General features: G+C 48.1%; 1 long non-coding RNA gene across 1 annotated transcript; it reads left to right on the top strand.

Moving 5' to 3' along the window:
- Nucleotides 1-2831: 2831 nt before the first annotated feature.
- LOC103016696 (uncharacterized) lies at nt 2832-15041 on the top strand. The gene is made up of 3 exons (XR_452552.2): nt 2832-3004; nt 11108-11314; nt 14018-15041. It is a non-coding gene; the product is annotated as an uncharacterized LOC103016696 (long non-coding RNA).
- The last annotated feature ends 25 nt before the right edge of the window (nt 15042-15066 follow it).

Raw genomic sequence — 15066 nt, 5'->3', positions numbered from 1 at the left:
TGGTCTGCTGACTGTAGTTTGCTGACTCCTGTAGCCAGCGTGCCTCTAAATAATATATTTATTTAGCATCCATTGAAAAATATAATACAGACGGTAGAGTCCAACAGTAGGTCTATCCTACTGGGCTATAGTAACAAATAGACTCCCAGTGTCTCTATAACAAGTGTCCATCGATGGATGAATGGATAAACAAAATGTGATATTGTTATGTATATAAAATATATATAATGGAATATTATTCAGCCTTTGAAAGGAAGGAAATTCTGACACTTGCTACAACATGGATGAAACTTGAAGACATGCTAAGTGAAATAAGTCAGACACAAAAGGACAATACTGTATGGTTCCACTCATATGAGGTACTTAAGAGAGGTCATACACAGAGACAGGCAGTAGAATGGTGGTTACAAGGAGCTGAGGGGAGGGGGAAATGGAAGATTATTGTTTAATGGGTACAGAGTTTTGGTTTTGCAAGATGAACAAAGTTCTGGAGATGGATGGTGGTGATGGTTGCACAACAGTGTGGATGTGCTTAATGTCACTGACCTGTATACTTTAAAATGGTTAAGATGATAAATTTTATGTTATGTGTATTTTACACACTTTTTTTTTTAAATGTAGGGAATTATAAAGATCAAATTCACAATGGCGGTAAACTATGGAGACAGAGGTAGAGAAATTGGATCATAAAAGGATAAAAAGGGAGCTTCAACTCTATCTGCAATGTTTATTTCTTCAAAAACAAGGTTTGTCAAAAATGAGTGCTTCAAAAGAAACCATCAACAAAGTGAAAAGACAGCCCACAGAAGAGTAGAAAACATTTGCAAAAATATTTCTGGTAAGGGATTTATATCCAAAAGGTGTAAAGAAGTCTTACAACTCAACAATAAAAGCCAAGTAAACCAATTTTTAAAAGGGCAGAGGATTTGAATAGACATTTCTATAAAGAAGGTATACAAATGGCAATAAGCACAGGAAAGGATGTTCAACATCATGAGGGAAATGCAAACCAAACCCTCAGTGAGATATCACTTCACATGTGCTAGGATGGCTAGAATAAAAAGGACAGACAATAACATGTGTTGGTGAGGATATGGAGAAATTGGAACCCCCATACCTTGCTGGTGGGATTGTAAAACACATCGCAGCTACTTTGCAAAACAGTTTAGTAGCCTTTCAAAGTGCTAAACATAGAGTTACCATATGACCCAGCAATTCGATTCCTAGATATATACCCAAGAGAATTGAAAACAAATGTAAGTTGAGAGGGTAATAATTGGAAATGATAAAGTAAAAGGACTGTAAATTTTTTTTTTCTGGAAAGAAGGTAAAACTCCAAATTAATAGTAGTCTTGATAAATCAAGGAGTAGTGTTGTAATTTCAAGATTAATTACTAAAAGAATATGAAACAAGGGTACAGCTTCCAAACTAATAGAGGAAAAATACTGGAATAATACAGTATAATAATATATAATAATATAAGTTTAATAAATTTTATTATTTATAATTGACATACTTTTATTATTACCTCATTATTAATAGTATATTGTTTAATTTGATATTAATCTAGTATAAATAAAATTATATAATAATAATAACAAAGAAACACAAAACCTGACCAAATACTGAGCCATAAATTTCAGAGTATTTAATTCTTACAGAATATATTCTACGACCATTATGCAATTAAGATAGAAATAAATAATAAAAAGAAAACTAGAAATTTCCCTATTTTGGAAATTAAGAAATATATTTCTAAATAATTAGTAGAGGCTAAATCACAAAGTAACTGGAAGCTATTGTAAACTGAATAATCAAAAACTGAAGGATTCAGCTAAAGCTATAGTTAGAGCTTGGCCATTCCCGGCTCATCAATGTCGCCCCACTTTGCTTTCCGGGGCCACGTAGGGGACCGGCACTGGACCGGCACTGACAGCCAGTCTTGAAAGCTGGGTCTGGGCTGGAGCGAGAATACAGTCTCCGGAGACAGCCGAAAAAGAACGCGGAGACACGGCCTTGCTTCGAGTAGAGGAAGTTGGGGAAAAAGGAGATCGGAAGTGATCTCGGAGACCGAGATTTTTCACTGATGTTGCGAGAGGAATTGAACCACTCAGCAGCGCAGTGTCCATTTCCTCGCAGTAGCGCCGACGCTGCACGTTTTCACATTTACGGGTTTTTATCTTATTATTATGGTAGAGGGGACAATGATCGTCCCTCGTGGCCGTGGCTTGCGGTTGAATGGGCTCTGTGTGGACCTGAGCATTTACTTATGTCCTCTGGCAGTACGTGGAATTCCCTTTACCTGCTGGGCCCCGCGGGGCCTCTGTAAACACCATCCCAGAATGCAGATTATTTTCTGTGAATGGCAGCAAAACGCCATGAGTTCTCTGAAGCTCGAACTCAGGACCTTCAGATTATGAGGCTGACGCGCTGCCCACTGCACCAAGAAGGCAAATATAGACATAGTCTTCCTTATCAATAAAGGGAAAGTGCCTGCAGCCCCTTCCTCTGGCCAAGCCGCCTCCCAAATGTCAGTGTCTCCCGGCAGAGATCCGGCAGGTCCCCGGACACGTGGGGAAGGAGGATCGCTCTTCGGCGAGAGGCGCCGGCTTGCGGTGGGAGGGTGGCCCGCGCCTGCCGGGAGCGCAGCGGGTCCCGGAGAGGACGTGGGCTCGTGCAGCAGCTCGCGCCGGGGGACGGGGTTGGGAAGGGGCGCGGCCGGTGGGGTTCGGCTGGGTGAACAGGAGGAGGCGGGGCAGAACACGCTAGGGCCAGGCGGGGGCGCAGGCGCCTAGGGAACCCGGAAGGCACGCGCCTGCCTCTGGCGCGAGGAGGGCGGCGGGGACCCGAAGCGCACGGAGGAGGCGGTGCGAGCGGCTGTCCGAGCCGAGGGCGTCCGCCCAGACGGCCACCGTCGCTTGAGCGCGCGGTGCGTGAGCTCAGGCTCGTATTGCTGACAAACGGCGGGTGGACGAAGCCTGGAGGGGGCGACACCGGCTGCAGGTGGGCATCGAGGGTGCCCCTGAAGGGTGGGAAAGGCCCTGGGGCGCGGGCAGGCGGGGACAGGAGGAGGAGGAGGAGAGAGGAGAGAGGGGCTCAGAGCAGTTTGGGGCGTGAACTCTCCAGGCCCTGGTTCGGGATTGGGGGTAGAGGTGAGGTAGGAGAAGGGAGAGAAGATTCCAGAAGACTCTTGGATGTGCATTCAGTTGGAAAACGGAGGGAGAAAATATGGTTGCCTTGGACTTGCCATCTTAGTCGTTTATTAAACCTTGTGGTTCTGTTTGTTTCCTTATTACATATAGGGCATCGCATTTTGAAGGGCAGAAGAGTAGCAGCATTCCCTCAGAGGAAGGTTTTAAATCTTGTCATAAGAATGCAGGGTGGATGGATGAATGGATGAATGGACAGATGAGCAGAACATATAACCATCTCTAAGAAAGCATTCCTTCCTTACTTCTTCAGGGGAATTTCTGTTGCTGATGGCCCGGAAGGGATGACTACAAACGAATCAGTACCCCCTCTCATGTGTCCAACGATTATTATGGGGTAGGATTACTACGTTGGACTGGGCAGCTTATTCTTTTTGTGGAATTCTTGTTTTCACCAGAGAAACAATGTATTTTCATATTTGGTGGGTCTAGCTCCTTTCCCCCACTTGCCCCTTTCAGGGGTTTGGTGCTCAGTTGGACACAGGTTTCAGGTCATCTCTTGGACAGCTGTTCACACTGATTCCCCCTTCCTGCTCTGATTTCCTAGGACACTTAGTGATAGTATTGCATCCTGTGGTCAATTGTTCCCTATATGTCAGTTCTGTCTCCTCCCTTGACTGGGCGCTCTGTGACCCACAGACAGGATCTGAGCCACCCCTGGAAACACCATTTTCAGAAGCATGCTCGGGGAGGTTCTGGACCCCACCCCCAAGCCGCTCTCTGCTGACACCTCCTGCTTAGACTCAGTGCTGGAGGGGGCTTGTGCAGTGAGCAAAGAGCACCGCACGGAGTCAGGGCTTGGCATCTCTTCTCTCTCAGCCACTACCCAGCCTTGACCTTGTGGCTTCCCGTCCCGGTCATCCTGGGGTGGTACAAATTGTGCCCCGAGAACTGGAGGAAGAAACTGGCTGCAGGACAGGCCGCTCCCCGAGAGGGACAGGTTCTCAGGGGCTGTGAGAGCTGTGTAGCCAGAGCTCCCTCCTACCACCCCCGCCACCTTGAGAAGCTGCAGAGCAAAGGACACGGTTTGTTCCAGGAATCTCTCTAAACACACTTTTCAAGGTGTTCCTGCACCCAGTCTTGAGTGGCTCCTCACTGCCTTTGGGAAATATTCGGCCAATAAGGCTATACCCCTTAGCCTCTCAGCTGGATGAGTCAGGCCATGCGCTGACCTGCTGACCCATCCAGAGCCTTCCTGCCTCCCAGCCTCTGCTCCTGCCTTCCTGCCACCTACCCACGCCTCCTAATCCGATGTCAGTCACCCCCAAAGTCCCTCCGGCCTGGGCTCCTCTTGCACAGCTGCCAGAACTAGCAGAGAATGTTTCCCTCTCCATCACTTCCTTGCACCTCTACTCTTCCCCTGAGATGATTTCTTTTTCTTTGGGGCAGAGATTGGTTTGGAATTTTCTGGATCCTCTGCAGCAGGTACACAAGAACTAGTTTTAGCTTATTGGTTGATTACCATAGAGATTCTCTGTAGACAGGCCTACAAAGGACTGGAAGATCTGAGGGTTCAGGGTTGGGGTTGAGTGACTGCAGGAGATGTGATCAAGGCCAGGTGGGGGAGGACCTGTGGAAGAGGCAGGTGCAGCAGGGAGGGGGCTTTGTAAGGAGTCGGACATTGGTGTCTGGGCAGTGAGGAGCTGAGGGGAAGGGCAGGCACCAGGGAACGTGAGGGGAGGCCCTGGCCCTGTTTTCCCTCTTTCCCCGGGAATTTTGTACCATCATCTTCATTACTGAAATCCTTTCCTCTTCACACTTAACTCAGATGTGATGCCCATGAGTCCCTCCCTCCATTCTTTAGTTGGCGTTTGGTCCTCCCCTGCCTCCCCGTCCCATTCCAGCTCTCTGCTCAACACAGATTGTGTCTGAGACACCCAACACATCATAACCTCCGTGGGGATAGGCAGGGTCATCTTCTCAGATTCTGTCCCCACGCACCCATCCCAGTGCCTCATACATGAAAAGCCATCTCTATCTAGGTGTTTCTTGAGCCAGTGATTTCAAGGATGCAGTGAGAGGAAAAACTGCTTTGTGTATGCTAGGCCCCTGATATGACTTCATCAACAGAGTCCTGGGGGGTTCTGCAGAGGGGCACTAGTAAAGAAGGAGAAACCCTCAGGGAGGTACAGGGTCAGGAAATCCATCATGCAGAGTGAAGCTGCCCAGGGTCTCAGGACAGGGACGCCTGCAGTTTTCCAGTCTTTCCTCCAGGGGGCAGCCTTGCCTTGCCTCTAAACTCCCGAATGCCTTGCAGGTGGGTGCAAAGACTCCTGCTTAGCGGACCTGGACTCTCTTCTCAGCTTTGACACTGACTGGCTGTGTGATCTTGAGAAAGTCTTTTCCTTTTCTGGGTTTGTTTCTCCTTTATGGAACGACAGGGTCAATCCCTTCCTGCCCATTCTAGGATCCAGCATCACGTAACTTCACCTTGGGCTATGGCCATGCAGCGTAGAGAGTGGGACTTCGTGCTGCGCTTTCTACCTCTCATAATGTCCTTAGAGTCCAAGGTCTTGGAAATAAATGTGCATGGCCGCTGGAGTGAGATGCCTCTGTTCACCCCAGGTCTGCCATGATTGGTTGTCTTAACCTCTCTGTTCCCATAAAATGGTGATCATACCTGAATTTACCTCACTGGCCTGCTGCAAGATTGAAGGGAGATATAATTCTAGAGTTTGCAGAATACACCTAGCTTGGGAAGGCAGCTGTGGTGACAGTTACTCATCACTGATGGTTTGACCGCTCTGAACTGGAGGACTCCCCCGGTCTTGCTGAGCCTTCCCTATTCACTGCCTGGTGTGGCGGGTTCACCTGTTCGCAAGGACCCCGTTAGGGAGTAGGAGCACCCCTGGGGCTGCCAGATCCCAGTCCTGTCTATTGTATTCCCCCGGTTCCCAAACCTGGCCGCACATTGGAGTAACTGAGAGATTCTTGCTAATCATCCATAGAAAAGGATTTATTTATAGTGTGAAGTTTATCACACTTAGAAATTAAATTTCTAAGTCATTCTTACTTATAGAGGTGGTAGGAGTTAAACTAAGAAGGTGATTCTGTAGGTGATTCTATAGGTGGAAACAGTTTAGGCAGTGGTCTTTATAATGGTCAAACAGTTTTTTTAAACTCCAAGCCTCAGATTATTGTCCGCATATACCCCCCTGGGCAAAAGGAAGTTCGTACTTGGGGGGAGCACAGATCGTATTTTCTCTAAGTAGGTCTAAGTGGAACCATAGGTGGAAGGGTGGTGCAGAAGGTCCTCCTAGATAAGACAGTGGTCTTCCCGGTGGGGCAGGCATCTTCGTCTCCGTGTGATCATGGAAATCATGGAAATGACAGGTGACCTGTGACATCGAGCTCTCTAGAAGAGAGGGGTTTCTTGCATCTGTTGGTGGGGCCCCAGTGAACCAGCCAGGAGGCAGGCACCGCATTGGAGGGCTCAGGTGACCCCTGGGAATGGTCGTCAGGGCTTCCAGTCTGGGCCGGGCTCCCAGAAAAGGAAGAGTCTTAAGGCCCCACAGGTTGGCTTACTCTTGATACTGGGAGCAAGATTTCACCTGTTTTTGGTGGCTGGGCCAGAGGAACTCTGGTAGTTGAGAGTGTCTTCCAGGAAGTTTCTGGTGGACTGCTTACTTCTTGGAGCTGTTTTGGGGGGCACAGTTTGTTGATATTAAGGTTCATATGGAAAATAAACCTGCTAGAATATCCAGGGAAACATTGAAACAAAAGAGCAGGGCAGGGGGTGGAGGTGGTAGGTAGCTACCAGACATTAAAACAAACTGTAAAAGCACCTGTAATTCGGACAGAGTGGCCTTGGCACGTGAATAGACAGACCAGTGGAATAGAACAGAACATGCAGAAATAGACCTAAGTACAAATGGAAATTTAGTATATGACAAAGATGGGATCTCCAATCTCAGAGGCAATGGTAGACTTTTAAATAAATGGCACTGGGACAACTGAGTAGTCATTTCAAAAAAGATAAAAATGAATTCACAGCTCACACCATATAGAAGAATAAACTCAAATGGATCATGAATTTAAATGTAAAAAAATGAAACCATGGAAGTACTAGTGGAAAGAAAAAAGCGTTCCTGTTTTTATTTTTTTAAAATGTATTTATTTATTTATTTTTGGCTGCTTTGGGTCTTTGTTGCTGTGCACGGGCTTTCTCTAGTTACGGCAAGCGGGCTTCTCATTGCGGTGGCTTCTCGTGTTGCTGAGCACGGGCTCTAGGCGCGTGGGCTTCGGTAGTTGTGGCACGCAGGCTCAGTAGTTGTGGCTCACGGGCTTAGTTGCTCCGCGGCATGTGGGATCTTCCTGGGCCAGGGATCGAACACATATCCCCTGCATTGGCAGGTGGATTCTTAACCACTGCACCACCAGGAAAGCCCAATTTCTTGGTTTTGATCATTGCATGACAGTTACCTAAGTGTTAATGTTTGGGGAAGCTGGGTAAAGGGTATATGGGAACTTTGTTATTTTCAAACTGTTTTAGAATTCTGAAAATTACTTTAAAAGGAAAAGTTAAAAGTTAAAAACAAATAAATAAAAGTGGAAACCCTCAGGCTTTCCTTCAGAGATTCTGATTCAGTAAATTTTAGAAATGGTCTTGAGGATTGTACTTTTCACAAACTTCTTAGGTATTTCCAGTATTCAAGTGTAAATTCTCCCGGATCAGGTGACCATTAACATCTTCATTCATTAGCTCAAGAAGTATTTGAATGAATAGTCAACACACATCAGTGGGTGAAAACAGAATAAACGAATGAATCAATAAAAATAGGGCAGGTGTGCATGGCAAGGGGCAGAGTGATCTGGGCTGTGGGAGTGGGCAGTTTTATAAGTTTCTGTGTTGGGAATACATATAACTTCCATGCTGTTAATTAAAAAAAAAAATGCTCCCTCTGAATCAGACACTTTCTGCTTTAACTAAATCCCCAAATTCTTTTACTCAAAATATGTTTATTAGTGGTTTTGTGTGCTAATTTTTGTGAATGGTGTCATGGGGACAAAAAATAAAAAGACACAGCTCCTGCCCCCAAGGAGTTTATGTTTCATTGCGTTAAGATGCACACTGGGAACTAACTCTAATAGGGGCCAGGGTGTGGTCAAGACTCAAGGGGGCTTGGATTTGACCTGAGCTTGCAGGAGGGCGGGGAGCAGTTGGTCTGTTGGAAAGTGGGGGAAGGGAACAACCTAAGAGGCAGTTGGGAGGCGGTTCTGAGCAGAGAGGACCGCTGGGGGAATGAGGAGGCTGCTGGAGAGGGATGGTCCAGGGGCAAGTTTCAGATCTTAAAGGACCAGATGAAGGATACAGTGCTGTGAGCCGAAATAGGAGAGCTGGGAGGGGACGCTGGTTGGAGGGATAGGTAAGTCCTGTATTGATTGTGCTTGGCTCTGTGAGAGGCACCTGAGGACAGATTCCTGCTCTCCAGGACCCCACACTGGGGATGGAGACCAGCATGGCCACCCTTCTGGATAGAATGAACTTAGGAGGTACAAGGCATGAGCTACCCAGGCTCAGGCTAGAGGGAGGGGCTGGGAACTTGGGGTTGGTTAGGTTTCAGAGGAAGACAGACATCCATGTGGATCTGTATCCCACTGGCCTTTGGAAATGTGGGTCTATTGATCAAAGGAGAAGACCAAGGCCAAAAACAAAAAGTTGAGATTGGTCCCTATAACTGTCAGAGGAGGAATTGTGGAGGGAGAATGTGTAGCTTGAGGGTCATGGAGGAGCCATGGAGAGTCCTGGGCCATCTCACTTGGAGGCCATATGAAAGCGTGGTTAGGAGAGGGGTGCTTGATACGGTAACCCAATTCAAACCCTTGTCGTGTGCATGTAAAACTCTATCCTTGAGTTTTCTCATCTTTAAATCAGGGAATGAATAGAACCGATCTCAAAGCATTATTGTAGGATGTAATGGGCTTGTGCTTTTATATGGGTACAGTACTCAACAGATGCTACCGTTAATTAGGGAAGGAGAAGAGATTGAAGGAGCAACTCAAAGGGATACCAAGGTGGTGCTAACTTTCTGAGGCCCTGGGAAGAGCAGGGGTTAAGAAGTAGAAGGGAGTTATCGGATATGGAGCACCAGGTAGACGCCAGGTATGGCATGTGTCTTATCACAGATAATTCTTACTAACCTTATGAGGGAGTTTCTGTTATCATCCTTACTCTATGGTGGAACAAGCCCAAGGTCACAAGAGCATGACTTAAATTTCCTGTTCTGATCTAGACTTTGAGTCTTAAATGGCCCTTGGGTTGAAGGCTGGCCTCCCATGAATATGGTCAGCTGGAGGAGACCTTCCAAGGCCAAGGCTCTACCAAATGCTGGTGACCTTGAGGTGAACGAGCCTCTAGCCGTACCCTCAATGAGCTCCCAGGGTGAGGGTTCCTGTAGCCCCTTCCTCCATGGTACCATGTCCGGTACACCCCAGAAGGCCTGTCCAAGGACCAGACTCCACCCTGGCTCCAATACCTTCTATGGCTCACTGTGGCCTCCAGCCCAGGAACTGAATCAGCTCTACCCAGCAGTCCTCTGTCTGCTTTCAGGGCCTTGTCTGTGTTCTGAGCCACTCCCCCAACCCAGCTTTATCTCTCACTGCTGCCCAATCCTTACCTGGTGCCCTGGTCACCCTGATCCCCTTCCTGCCTTATTAATACCCTTCATTCATCTTGGTCTTTTGGCCTGAAAGGCTGCCCCTCCCTCCACCAGCCACTGAAATCTCACCCACCCCCTCTCACAAGCCCGGCCTGCAGGAAACCTTCCCTGGCTACACGTCCATCCACACTGATCTTTTTCCCTTCTCTTTCTTCCTACATTTAGAGATGGTCCCACAGCGTGACTCAAGGTGAGAGGTTATGCCTGGCTGATATCGTGTGTGTGTTTTGAGTTACATATGAGGATGGAAGCGCCTCGAGCCGGGATGGTAACTTAGCCATCTCTGGGATGCCCACAGTCCGCGTGCTGAGAGCTATGGGGAAGTTCCAAAACCCCACCAAACTCGCGCCACTGTTTATGGCCATTTGGTGCCCAGGTCCGGCTCTGGGTGCTGTGGGAGAAAGAGTACTGGACTGGGCATCAGGGTTCTGAGGTCTGTGCTGTCCCATCCAACGCATCGCCAGTGAATTTGAGCAGATGGGCTCTTCCATCTGGCTTCAACCTCTACATCTGTAAACCAGATTTGGTGTAGGACTGGGATCTCCCCAAGGGCCCTTCTGGTTACTAAGACCAGCATTCCTCAAATTTTAATATGCAAACAAATCCCCTGCAGATCTGGTTGAAATGTAGATTCTTTTTTTTTTTTTTTTCTGACTAGTAGGAATCTTAAAAAAGTATTTATTGATATCTCTCTGTAAGTGAATCAAGTGGGTACAAAGCGGCATAAACATAGCAGTGAAAATCAGCTAAACCCCATTATTTTTTTTTAACATCTTTATTGGAGTATAATTGCTTTACAATTGTGTGTTAGTTTCTGCTGTACAACAAACTGAATCAGCCATACATATACATATATCCCCATATCCCCTCCCTCTTGTCTCGCTCTCTGCTTTCTTGTGGAAGTGGAAATCTTACTGCTTAAATCATAAAAGTATTATTTATGGCTTTTACTCCATGACTGAACATGCCAGATTTCCTGGGACAGGGTCAATTTCAAAGGAACAGCTAAGGTTAATTTCATCCTTGGGGCTTTGTAAGAATTTCACCTAGACAAAAGAAGGAAATAGAAAACAAATACTCTGCTACACCCCTTGTCCTATTTTTTGACTCCTAATAGAGGGTCACTCTCCTTTTAGCCATGCTGATATTTGGAAAGCCACTATGGAAATGACTTAATTTTTTGAGGTATATGTATCATAAATAAAATGTGTGTCCCTCATCTTCTCATTTCCTTCCAGCGCTCGAGGGAGTAAGAAGACACGGAGTGAAGAGCTGCCTCATTTTCCAGAGAGAATAGGGGCACTGAGAGCTTGGAGGGACGGTGGTAGCTGTCACAGTGTTTTGTCCTGATTTTTTTACCTCTTGGAATCCAGAATGGGCCCCTTCCCCACCCCGCCAGCTGGATGAGTGATCACAGTGGAATAATGATGCCAGGAGGCTCAGAGGTACACTCTACGTTTTGAATTGGGTTTTCTTTTTTTTTTTTCTTTTTAATGTATAACTGATTCACCTTACCGTACACCTGAAACTAACACAACCTTGTAAATCAACCACACTCCGAAAAAAATTTTTTAAAGAGAAGCCATAAGAGAAAATTGATAAATTCCACTACATCTTAAAAATACTTTGCATGGCAAAACAAAGTTAAAGAGGTAAAACCAACTAGAGAAAATATTTTCAAAGTATCACAAACCAAGAACAATCTTCCTTAATGGATAAAGCATTTGTACAAATCATGAAATGCAGATTCTGATTCAATAGGTTTGGGGTGGGTCCTGAGATTTTGCATTTCTAACAGGCTCCCAGGTGATGTTGATGCTGGTGGTCTGTGAACCATGCTTTGAGTTACAATGGTCTGTCTAGCCCAGTGGTTCTCAACCCTGGCTGAAATGTAGAATGGTCTGAAAGGTTGCTGCTTCTCCTCGTCTATTCTTTCCCTGTTAAAAAAAATTAAAGTTCTTGTGGGGAGACCAAAAAGTGCGATGCTGGCTTGCACCCCGGGCCAGTTAAATCAGAATTTCTGGGGGTGGGAACCTGGTGTCAGTGTTGTTTAAATCTCCCCAGGTGAATCTGATTTGCAGCCAAGGTTAGGAACGGCTGCTCTACCTCCCGGGCAGAGAATTGAACAAATTAGCTGTTTTCAGGTAAAGCTTTGGTCTTCTGCTGCCCCCTGGTGGCAGCACAGATTTCTAGCTCAAGATGATTTCTTCCAAAGGAGATAGGAATATCAGGATAATGCTGCTGTCCAGGGTGAATGGGTTTCCCTGCACCTTCAGGACCCACTCTGCCATGAGCGAGGGTGTATAACAGCCACAATGGCCTGCAGAGAATGTGCAGAGAAACTTCTCTCGGCATGACACCTTTGCCCCTTTTCTCCTTTCCTGGGATGAATTCTCTTTCTTAGAGACAAAGGATGGTTTCGACTTCGCTGAATCCCCTGCATAAGAAATATTTCCCACGTATTGAATTCTCAAGTGTCCAGATTGTGGACAGGCTTGTGCAGGATTCAGGAAACCAAGTGCTCCTTGGCAGGGTCAAGGTATGAGGGCTGGGAGAGTCACAGAAATCAGATCAGACACGGACCTTGTCAGAGAGGGGAGCTGCAGCCAGGAGAGGCGGGTGGCTTCTCTAGCTGGACAGCCACTGTGACCCATGGTGAATTAGGAGGGGCGGGAGGAAGAGGAAGCAGCTGGGACAAGGGACAAGTGAGGAGGGGTATTGGCTGTGTATGTTCCATCCCCCACAAATGCCTTCCCCTCTCTCCGTATCTGTCTTCCTGTGTTTCCTCCTCAAAGCTCAGCTCAAACACCTTGTCTGCCATTAGAGCCCCTCCGATCCATTTCCATGGTACTTTATCCTCCTTTCTACTCCCCCAGCCCACTGCACTCCATCAAATCTTTGTCTCACTATGTTTCCTTGGTTGTCTGCCTCACTCAAGAAATTCCATGGTGGGTGGAACAGTGTCATGTCATTTCCATCCCCAAAGTACTGGACCCAGTGGCTGGCCCGCATAAAGCCATCAATAGATGATGCTGGGCGGACACATTCAGGGAAGCAGTCAGAGAGAGAAAGGGTCTTGTACACGGTGGACATGATTTTCTTATCAACTGGGATCCTGAGGGTTCCCCCAGGGGTGATGCAGAGCAAAAGGAAAATCTCCCCAGGAGGGGTTTGCTCTGAACCCAGCCCTCAGCTTTCCTGGGTGGGCACCACAAGAAATCTGACAGGTAGACCTAAGGTTTGGGTTACTTAGCAGTTAGCTGCAGGGGGCGCTGTGGCTTCACCTAGATTCCTAGCTCTGGTGCCCTAGGCCTCTTCCTCTTGACCAGAATTGCTGACCCCAGTGGCAGGATGCCCACAAGCGGAATTGCAGCAGCTCAGAGCCTCCCGGCACGGCCATCTGCAGCTGGCTGGCTCCCCTCCAGACCGAGTGTAGCGGGGAAGGAGGATCCCCATCCACACAGCCTGCTCTGTGTGGGATGAGGAGGAAGAAGGTTCTGATGATGTCACCAGCTCATGAATGCACCCTGGCCCAGGCCAAGAGCGCAGGTCTAGTCCCTACCTCACCGCTGACTTTGTGATCTTGACACATTCACTTCCCCTCTCTGGGCCTGTTTCTCCTCCATCAGATGGCGGGGTTCATCCCTTCCAGCCTAGGATGGAAAAAGCCACCCTTGCCCAGCTACAGGGATCTGACATCCAGTCAAGAAAAGGTGCTGGGACTGTTTTAGAATGAGCCTAAATAGGGTCCAGACGTGGGCAGTATGCTGCCTTTTCTGTAAGTTGTCAGAACCCACCGGGCAGGTATGACATGTTGATTTCTGGCTACACTAGTGTCCCATACCAGTAAGAAATATCCAGAGAAGGGATGCTCTGGTTATATAGTACTTGTCCCAGAGAGGGAGTGGGTGACTGAAAGGAATAGCAGGGTAGTGGTCGGTGGGGGAGCTTAGCTTTAGAGTAATGTTTACTCATTTAAAAAACTGGTCTGGTGCTCATACGGCAAAGGGGTAACATCTGTTGAATCTGGTTGGCTGTTGTTTTCTGAAACAAAAATTTTAGATTTGAATATGTGTACTTGCAAAGTAGAAGAAAAAAATGTGCCCCGGAACATAGTTTGCCTGAATGCTGTCTCTTGATTGTCACAGGCCTCTGGATGCAAAGGTGCCCTGCTGGGTGGTTTTCAACAGGAACCTGTGGATCAGACTAAAGTGTGACCACCAGGAAATGAAGACACGGGACGAGCCCTGGGGCATGAATGTCCAAGTCCGGCATCAGTCCCAGCCAGAGGAGGAGAGTGAGGTTGGTCCCTGCAGGACCGCTAGCCTGCCTCGTCCACAAGCAGCCTCTTGCTGTGAAATAAAAGCAGAGACAGACTGAGGGAACCGAGGAGCGGTTTAATGGAGGAAAAGATAAGGAAACCTCAGGGACTCGCCATTACTCATTGATTTCTCGGTATTGGCTGGCTGCTGGCCTCCGAGGGGCACAGAGAGGCTCCTGGCGGATCCTGTGAGCGGGCAAGTTTGGGGGACCCTAAATGCCCAAGTGATGGGCCTTGGAGCTGACTTGTTCCATGAACCAGTAGCTCCTACAGGTACCGCTGGCCATGCTCGCAGGTGAGCGTGGTTGCGGAGGAATAGGAGCGGGCCCGCCAGGCCGGCACCTACGGGAACCCGCGCGGCGGGAGAGGCGGGGCACGGTCCTCTCTGCGCAGCCGCAGCGGCCTGTGGGAGGAGCTGCCTCTGCCCCACGCAGCGTGTCCGCTCACGTCCCAAGCCCCGCCTCTGCACCCGAGAGCCGCCCTCCCTCGTGGGGGCGGTGCTAGAGGGCCGGCCTGGCGCCGTGGAAGGGCGGCGGCTGTGGGGGAGGTGCGAGCCGGATGGAAGCCTGACTGGGATCGGAAAGCCCCCCTCCCGCGTCGGCTGGGACCCCACCGCGCAGTTCCACGGTGGCCTCGGAACCCGGAGGGCCCGGGCCTGCGGCTCTGCCACTCAAGGGCTGTGTCACCTTGGAAAAGTTACCTAAACCTCGTTGTGTACCCCAGTCTCCTCCTCTGTCGCATGGTGATCCTGAGTCCCGACCCGACTGGATGGCTGTGAAGTTTAAATGAGGTAATAAGTGCTGAAGGTTCTTTTGAGCAGGGTTTCTTTTACTTAGAAAGATTTTTAAAAATTTGGAAGATTCTCTAAAAAGAGTA

Source organism: Balaenoptera acutorostrata, chromosome 19 (assembly GCF_949987535.1).
Source record: "Balaenoptera acutorostrata chromosome 19, mBalAcu1.1, whole genome shotgun sequence".
Classification (NCBI taxonomy): Eukaryota; Metazoa; Chordata; class Mammalia; order Artiodactyla; family Balaenopteridae; genus Balaenoptera; species Balaenoptera acutorostrata.
This window is presented reverse-complemented; position numbering and strand designations above follow the sequence as displayed.